We start from the raw sequence: 9,997 nt of genomic DNA on the forward strand, positions 1-9,997 counted from the left end.
TGGGGAGGAGACTGTCTATTAGGAGGGGGTGGGGGGTTTGGACATTTACGGTGGCCAGTTTCGAATAGCAGCCTACCGTAGGTGCTCTTTAAGAGCGGTTTTGAATGTGGGTAGGGATTCACATTTTTTTACGGCTGTGGGTAGGGCGTTCCACATTGTTGTGGCATAATTGCTAAATGTGTTTAGTCCCTTGTTTGAGCCGAATCTGGGTTTAACATGATTTGTGGAGCTCCCTCTGGTGTTGTGGGCGTGGTATTCACTGACCTTTGGGAAGTATTTCGACATGTACATGGGAACCTGAGTGGTGTAGTGTCTCTTGTAGACCAGGCCCATTGCAAGTTGCTGTACTCTGTCGTTTACTCTAAGCCAGTGTTTCTCAACTGGTGGGTCGCGACCCAAAAGTGGGTCGCGGGGCCATTTTGAGTGGGTCGCGGATGTGTGTGTAAAAAAAAAAAAAAGTGGCTTCTCAGCTCTGGTCCAGCTGAAGACAAAGCGGAGGAACAGATTGGACATTGAGCATGACCTCAGAGTTGCTTTGTCTACAATCACCCCAGACTTTGAGACTCTTGTCAGGAGCAAACATCATCCCCAGTTATCCCATTAGTCCCCTGCATGTTAAGCTAAGAATTCTGCTAAGAAGGATATATTATTTATTATTATTATTATTTTATTTCATTGTGTTTTTAGCCCTTAGTTGCACTTTTGTTGCAACCCCAGTTATCACATTAGTTCCCCCAAACGTAGGTCTGTTATGTTAAGCTAAGAAATCTGCTAAGAAGCATATTATTTATTATTATTTTATTTCATTGGGTTTTTAGCCCTAGTTGCACTTTTATTGCAATCCCAGTTATCCCATTAGTTCCCCCAAACTTAGGTCTGTTATGTTAAGCTAAGAAGTCTGCTAAGAAGCATAATTATTTATTATTATTATTTAATTTCATTGGGTTTTTAGCCCTAGTTGCACTTTTGTTGCAACCCCAGTTATCCCATTAGTTCCCCCAAACTTAGGTCTGTTATGTTAAGCTAAGAAATCTGCTAAGAAGCATATTATTTATTATAATTTAATTTCATTGGGTTTTAGCCCTAGTTGCACTTTTGTTGCAAACTCAGTTATCCCATTAGTTCCCCCAAATTTAGGTCTGTTATGTTAAGCTAAGAAATCTGCTAAGAAGCATATATTATTTATTATTCTTTTATTTCATTGGGTTTTTAGCAATAGTTGCACTATTTGCACATTATTTCATGTTTGGAAAGATTGCGTATTACTGCAATTTTTTTTTTACATAAATCATAGTGGTTCAAAATTTTGGGTCGCGACTTAATGACTAAGGAAAATGTTGGGTCCCGAGGCTAGACCAGTTGAGAACCACTGCTCTAAGCCATCCTAGGTAGTCAAAGTGGGCAGGGGTGAGGTGGGTTTTAGGAGTAAGGTCAAGTAGTAGTCTGACCAGTTTGTTTTGTGATGTTTGTAATCTTGTTTTTAGCGCCTTTGAGGTGCTTTGGTACCATGAGGTGCAAGCATAGTCGTAGTACCCTTGAATGAGTGCTCCTGCCAGAGTCTTCAGGGTATTCTTGTTTACCAGAGAGGAGATCCGGTACAATAATCTAGTTCGTTGGTTGACTTTTTTGATTACATTGGATGCCATTTTGTCACAGGAAAGATTTGCCTCTAGGATGGAACCCAGGTATGTAATTTCATCTTTCCTTGTGACAATATTGTCACCCACTGTAACTGAGAAGACGTCGGTCTTGCTGAGTTTGTTATTTGATCCGAAGAGAATGGACTCTGTTTTACCCAGGTGTAATGATAGTTTGTTATCAGCAAGCCAGGTGCAGATTCTGCAGAGTTCCGAGCTGAGGGTTTTTTCAACCTGTAACTTGTTCTTGTCAGAGACCAGAAGGGCTGAGTCGTCCGCGAACAAGAACAAGTTGCAGTCACAAGCTGACGACATGTCATTTGCATAAATTAGGAACAGTAGCGGTCCTAGTATGCTTCCTTGTGGAACACCACAGCTCACTGGGAGGGGGGGGATAGAGTACTGTTTACCTCCATCATCTGTTCTTTCCCCTCCAGGTAGGATTGCATCCAGCTCACTGATAAGACTATCAAAACCAATTGCTTTTAGCTTGTCAATCAGAATGGAGTGATTGACAGTGTCGAAGGCCTTTTGTAGGTCCAGCATGACCATGCCGCAGTATTTGCCCGCGTCCACCTCTTGTTTGATGTGGTCGTTCAAATAGAGAAAGCATGGGTCAGTGGAGTGGGATGTTCTGAAGCCAGATTGGAATTCGTAGATTAGATTTTTTTCCACAAGGTACTTTTCGACCTGTTCGTTGACAATTTTTTCCATGACTTTCGAGATGGAGGTAAGAATAGAAACAGGGAGGTAGTTGCCTGGGTCTAATTTGCTGCCTTTTTTGTGCAAGGGGGTCACTCTCGCAATTTTGAAGTCCTTGGGGACGTGTCCCTGTTTTATGGAGAGGTTTATTATGTGTGTGATGACTGGGGTGATGGCGGCTGCTGAGTCTCTGAGGAATTTGGAGGGGATGTTGTCATGGCCAGTGACCTTGTTAGGTTGGAGGGCGCTCAGTTTTTTGAGTACCTCATCTGTTGTTACCATTTCTAGTTTGAAGTCGTCTTTGCGGACCCCTAGGTTTTTGTAGTAAGCTACTATGTATGTAGTATGTTAAGTATTGTTGTGGAGGGGAGGCTAGGTGGCGCAGTGGGCAAGGCGCTCGCCACCAACGCAGGAGATGCTGGGTTCGAGCCCAGCTCTCGGCGTTGCTACCAGCTTGGCTGGTCGTTCATACTAATACAATTGGCAGTATTAGGCGGTGGGAAGCTGGTGGGTGGGGATCGGACGTTGTGGACAGCGACTCCTACAGGTCGGTTGGTGCGCCTGCGCAGTAGAATCAGGAAGTGACGACGGCGGCGTGTCCCTCCAACGCAGACCCTCGCCTCTGAGAGATTGCGCTGTGCAGGTGAAAAGATGCGACGGCTGCCTCCTCGAGTACCGGAGGGGACACGTGATGCAAGGCTTCGTCCACATTGCAGCCGGCTTGTGGGAGGCATGGCCTAACAACGTTCGAGACAGGGGAGGGTAGAATTGGACAATACAAAATTGTGGACGGGAGAAAAATAGAAAAAGTAGATTAAAAAAAATATATATATTGTTGTGGCTGTTTATGCCCCTAAAGTTAAAAGCTGATGGATGTCTGTCTCTCTTTGACTTTGCGTTGTGTGATAGATCAGGAGGGTTGAATTATGTCACACAGTCCCGTGTGCAGCCCAGCTGGGCGGTCATACACCAGGGTTACTGTTTGAGCTATTGGCTAATCTAATCTTTAAATTCAGTTGTTAGTTATAACATGCACTTTCAACTGGGATAGCCTTATATGTTATATTTTGTCTACTCAGTCTTATGAGCATGCTGTTTTGATTCAGTTGATTTAAGTTTAGGCTTATATAAATAATATGTTAGACTGTCACATCAAGGGATGATTCTTGGTGTACTGGCTGAACATTCTCCGCCATTTAATATGAGCTCCTGTGCTTATTGATGTGACCAAAGCACTCAGCAAAGATCCAGAAGCCTTTCAATGTCCCTGTCACACCCTCATATAAGATGAAGCTTTACAGCAGCTTTCAATGTCCCTGCTGTCACAGCCTCATATAAGATGAAGCTTTACAGCAGCTTTCAATGTCCCTGTCACACCCTCATATAAGATGAAGCTTTACAGCAGCTTTCAATGTCCCTGTCACACCCTCATATAAGATGAAGCTTTACAGCAGCTTTCAATGTCCCTGTCACAGCCTCATATAAGATGTGGCTCAGGGGGTACACAACATGTCAATAGATCTACGTAAATTGATTTGTATAAATAAGCATAGTGTAATGCAATTCAATCATGAGACAAGAGAGGAGTGCAAGAAAACAATAAACGCCCCCTAGTGGGCTAGTTAAGAATACTACCAGCCCTTCCAATACACAGAGAGAAGAAGAATATTACAAAATAAACAGTATATATTGTAGATGGAACCATTGTACAGCTGAACATCAGAACCCAAAGGGCTTTCATAAGAAGCTGGACATGACCATAGACCATAAGGAGACAGAATATTAAAATAATGAATATAGAAGTTCTCCCTCTTAGATAAAAGATTCTCTAGATCGCCAATCCTTCTAGGGAGGGAGACCCTTTCTACCAGGTGCAGCTCAATCAAAAAGGAGCCCCACCCATACATGAACATACCTTTCAGAAGGCCGACATTTCTTTCTAAATGAAAATAATTATGTATTGGGCTTATGATGATGACCAATGATGATGAATAGTTTATTTTCGGCCTTTGTTTACAGATAAATCAAAAACACACATGTGTGGACTTTCAAAAGGAAAAGAAAAAATCACAAATGTACATATTCAAAGTAAGCTCACACACAAAATCCAAACTCACTGACCGAAAAAAGGAATAGGCTGAAGCACATGCTTATTTTTGCCCATCCATTAAAATTCTTAAAAACTAAATATACTTTAATATAAGAAAGAAAAACTTAAAATATGCCGCAAGATATAATTTTATTTTTTTCATTCTTTTTACTTTAAGGACCATCCACGTATATATACGTGTTTCGGTGCCATGCGTTGTGGACCAGAGGCACGTATATAGCCGTGGCATTTGTTATTGCCGTTATTCCATTTTAATAACCGGCTCAAGGTCGTCGACCGGCTCTGCAGATCTACCCTAGTCTGTGGAATCGAGAACATGCAATACCGGCCAGATCCTCTTAGGGGCGCCATCGCTCCACTGCAGTATGCCCTGTGGGCGAATGAAAAACGTATTTTCTTTTCATTCAGTTTCATCGTAGCCGGATCCTAAACCAACACAATGCACCGTGGATTACGTTTTGAATCGCAGATTTCACCATGGAATAATGGGATTTATCATTAGCCAATGGACATATCGATCTACCAGATGCCGATCGATAACGGGGAAATGCCCGGGAGTATCCGACGGGCTCACGGTAAGACCTTTTTCACCTAAATTACAGCCGGATCAGAGCTTGCTGTGAGACGCAAGCAGTCGATTTGTGAATGTGGCTAGTTACACGGACACTGTATTGTTTTGTACAGAATGCCAACAGATTTGGCTAATTTACCTTTGATATATTGTATATGTGGCTTCCAACAGAGTTTGTGATCTATAATCACACCTAAGAATTTTGTTGCATATACTCTTTCAATTTCGGTTCCATTTAAATTCAGTTTAATTTCAGTCGGTAGGAACACCACCAAATACCATACATTTAGTTTTGTTTTCATTAAGACAACTTATTCCTATATCAAACAATTTCTTTAACTTTATCAATTCCCTTTCTACTGTCTTCAATAATTCTTTTATGTCCTCCCCTGAACAAAGTAAATTAGTATCATCAGCAAACGTAACAATTTTCTAAATATTCGATACTGTAAAAATATAATTTAAATAAAGTATAAATAACTTGGGTCCCAATACGGAACCCTGTGGAACACCACAAGGTACTCTTCTAAGATGTGATTCTGTATTATTAATATTTACATATTGAAACCTATTATCTAAATAACTTAACCAATGATGAGTGACACCTCTTATTCCATACCGTTCCATTTTTTGTAAAAGCAGGGAATGATCAATTGTGTCACTCAAATGCTTTACGTAAGTCAATAAATACACCTATTGAGGGTTGTTCTTCATGAATTGCTGTTGATATATTTTCCACAAAATCTATTACTGCTAGGATGTTGATCTATTGCTCCTAAAACCATATTAATGGTCACTCAATAATCCATATTTTTCAATAAAGCCATCAAGTCTATTTACAATTTTTTTTTCGAGTATCTTTGAAAATTGAGGTAGCAATGATATAGGTCTATAACTTGATATAGTATGCATGTCACCACTTTTAAAGATTGTGTAATTTTGAGATACAGAATTTTGGGCTTTCATGAGCTGTAAGCCATAATCATCCAAATTAAAACAAATAAAAGCTTGAAATATTTAACTTTGTGTGTAATGAATATATAATCTATGAGCGTTTTGCTTTTTGAATTGAATTACTGAAATAAAATAACTTTTCCATGATATTCTAATTTATTGAGCTGCACCGTATACTTATAATATATGATATCTAAGAGGAAATGGGGTGTTTTTCCACTACAAAGTGAGCTGCTACATGGTAATTGAGATTGTGATAGCCACATTTCTATACAGGTACTATTTATACCGGTTTAAATATACAATTTGATAATATCTCCCATCTTTGCTGAGCAAGAGTTTTGGGTGAAAGGAATAGAGGCCTTGCGAGGAATGTTTGTGTAGTCCTCTTTCTTACAGAACGGCTGTCTGTAACCATTGGTAACCACTTTAAAAAAAAAAAGGCCTAATTTCTGTGCAGTGGTAGAGTAGGTAAAACACTGGAAAAGCATAAGATAAGATATTCCTTTATTGATCCCCTTGGGGAAATTCAGGCATCATAGCAGCATGGGGGAGGGGAGGTACAGGTAGTGGAAGCAGGGGCATAACTTAGAGGGCGGTCCCCGGGAAAAGTCCCCCGCATGATTTCAGAATGCACTTATTGTCCCCCCCACTTTTTTACCGTTCAAAGATAATACATGCACTCGACCGCGGCGACCACGCGGCCAGCACTGTGACTCGCTACAGTACTCGTCTTTGCATAATAATAGCGTACATGTAACATTATGTACATGTAACATTGTTCCGCCCGAACATTATACCTGGTGATGGCACTACCTGCCATCACAGGTCAGTCGACTGCAAGCAACGTAGTTGCGAGCGAACGCTTGCAAAAATGTGTTAAAAAAACCAAAACAAACGTCTTTGATAGCTTCTTTGCAACGGGGAAATACCATACTTAAAATATGGGTTTATCGCAACAGGTGACTCTCGCGTGTTGACATGGCAACACGCGGTAATGACGCAACTGTGTTCAAGTCGCAGAAGATAAAGTAGTTGCATTCAATGCGAGTGGACATTTGACAAGGACATGTTTCAAAGTTGGGATTTTGGAGGATCCGAAACAATGGGCAGGGCTGCATTATGGTGAGTTGTGTTTTAATAATAATAATACATTCGATTTATAATACACCCGCCGAGGTGCTACAAATCAAATGCCCACCCTACTGATCTGTTCATATGTTATAATAATACATTCGATTTCTAATACACCCGCAGAGGTGCTACAAATCAAATGCCCACCCTACTGATCTGTTCATATGTTATAATAATAATACATTCGATTTCTAATACACACGCCGAGGTGCCGGAAATCAAATGCCCACCCTACTGATCTGTTCATGTGTTATAATAATAATACATTCGATTTCTAATACACCCGCAGAGGTGCTACAAATCAAATGCCCACCCTACTGATCTGTTCATGTGTTATAATAATAATACATTTGATTTCTAATACACACGCCGAGGTGCCGGAAATCAAATGCCCACCCTACTGATCTGTTCATGTGTTATAATAATAATAATACATTCGATTTATAATGCGAGCACCTGCATTACAATCAAATAACTGATCTGTTATGTGTTATGCACCAGAGTCTCGAGAGGCACTTTATAATAGAAAAAAGACAGTGCAAACATGTATATGTCGCTTACAGTTTATTATGCCTATGCAGCTCGTTTACTAGTATCATTATATTAAATTAGCGGACGTGCAGCCGGACAAGCCCTGGCTCCACGATGACCACCTCTTACAAGAGGCGCCACCGCCTGGGAAAATGCGTATTGCACACCTGGTATTAGAAAAAAAAAATAGGTAGGGGGGGGCCCCCCCCCCTGCGACGTCACTGACCACGCCCCCTAATATGTCCCCCCCCCACCACTAGCAACAAAGTTACGCCACTGAGTGGAAGACATGGTACAGGTCATAGAATTATAGTACAGCGGAGAAATAAAAATAGAATAAAAAAGGCAGTGTAAGCAATATAACAATATAATTTACTCTGGACATGCGCATATGGGCAACAAGTTTAAGTTTAAGTTTATTTGGATCCCCATTAGCCACAGCAGTGCTGGGGCTATTCTTCCTGGGGTCCATAACACATAAAATACAGTTACAGACTTATACACTCACAACATTTACATGTCATACAGACAATTAAAACAACAATAAAAACCCTAATCAAATTCATAATACAATATCACAATATATATGCCTTATGAATTCATAATACAATACAATAATACCTACTCATAATTTATTCATAATACAATACAGCATAATATACTATTTAGCTTTTACATACATTATCTATGTTCATATCAGCCAATTATACAATATTTTAATAATATATCCCTATCAGACACATGCCTTTTCATCCATATATACCTATCCCTTTATCAGACACATACATTTTCATTTACGTACACACAATCTATTAGGGAATGTCAATTTCTTTGGTTGAAAATGTTGTTTTACCACGATTTTGAAACGACATTTACTATTCTCCTGCTTAACATGTCTGGGAAGAGAGTTCCATTCCTGCATACCACGGAACATGACAGTTCGCTTCATTGCATTCTACCTCACTTTTGGAAGTGTAAAACCTCGTGCAGAAGCATGTCTGGTGGAATGGTTGTGTCTGTCAAGACATAGATAAATTGTTATATAAAATTGAGGGGATCTTTGTAACAAGAATATTCCTTTTGAATACAAGGAGTGAGCAGAGTAATTTATGTTTGACAAGTAACCAAGTTAAACAACTGTGCATCGCTGCAACATTAGTTCTGTACTCACAGCGAAGCGCTATACATGCTGCTTTGTTTTGTACCATTTGTAATTTTTTCAGTTTATTCGTCGTTACATTCGACCATACTGCAGGACAATAGTCAAGATTTGACAAAACCAGAGCTTGAATTACCTGTTTGATAGAATTTAGTGGTAACAAATGAGCACATCTTTTAACAACAGACATCCCTATTCCCATTTTCACTACTATATTGTTTATATGGTGTGACCATGACAATTTACTGTCTAATGTTACCCCTAGGAGTTTAGTCTCCTGGACTTGATTAATTACCACATCACTTATCAAAAGTTTCAAGACTGGGTTCGTTCTTAGAGTATGGTTTGAACCGAAAATGATGCTACTTGTCTTTGATATGTTTAGAACTAGTTTGTTATTCTTTATCCATTCCATCACTGATTGCAACTCTGCCTTTAGGACCGTATTTAATTCATTGGCTGTTGAGGCTGATGTGTAAATCGTTCAATCATCCGCATACATAGAAATATAGGACTTATTTAGGACAAGAGGCATGTCATTTGTAAATATGGTGCAAGATGAGGGTATGTACGCCCTCTCAGTTATATTTGCCTTACAATAAATAAATATAGTTACAATATATGTAACTGAGGGGTACAATTCCCTGACTGTATTGATAAGTATGGTATCATTAAACCACTACCGCTTTATGTACTTTAATTACTGGCCATACAGTACATGATATCTAAATATAATGAACACTTCCCACAATGAACCGGTTCTACACAAAGTTGTCTTTAAGTATTTATTGCAGCAAAAGGTACATAATACTTCTCTATTATACTTTGAGTGCACTTGTAAGGCAAAGGAATGTGCGTAGGCAAATCAACAATGAATGTCCATTCTCTGGTTACGCAGGAGGTAATTATACAACCTGAATCTTAGGGAATTATATCTATGGTACACTAGTAATATATAGCGGGAGATACTGGAAGGGTCCCCCTGGTTGTAAGCCAGCAGGGGTAGAGGATCTGTCAGTAGTAGAGAGTCTGGTCAACGATGACTAAGGAGACTCCAAGTACAGGAGACTGTGCAATAGCCTCTTGATCCACAGACGAATACAGCTGTTCTCCGTAGACTGTAGCTCCACAGTGAAGAAAGCTAGCCGGCCTCAGGCTCTCTGAGGCGCCGACTCGACTTGGCTCCTCGCGGGGTAAAT

The sequence above is a fragment of the Notolepis coatsorum genome, assembly GCF_963971535.1.
Source record: "Notolepis coatsorum genome assembly, chromosome: 1".
Taxonomy (NCBI): domain Eukaryota; kingdom Metazoa; phylum Chordata; class Actinopteri; order Aulopiformes; family Paralepididae; genus Notolepis; species Notolepis coatsorum.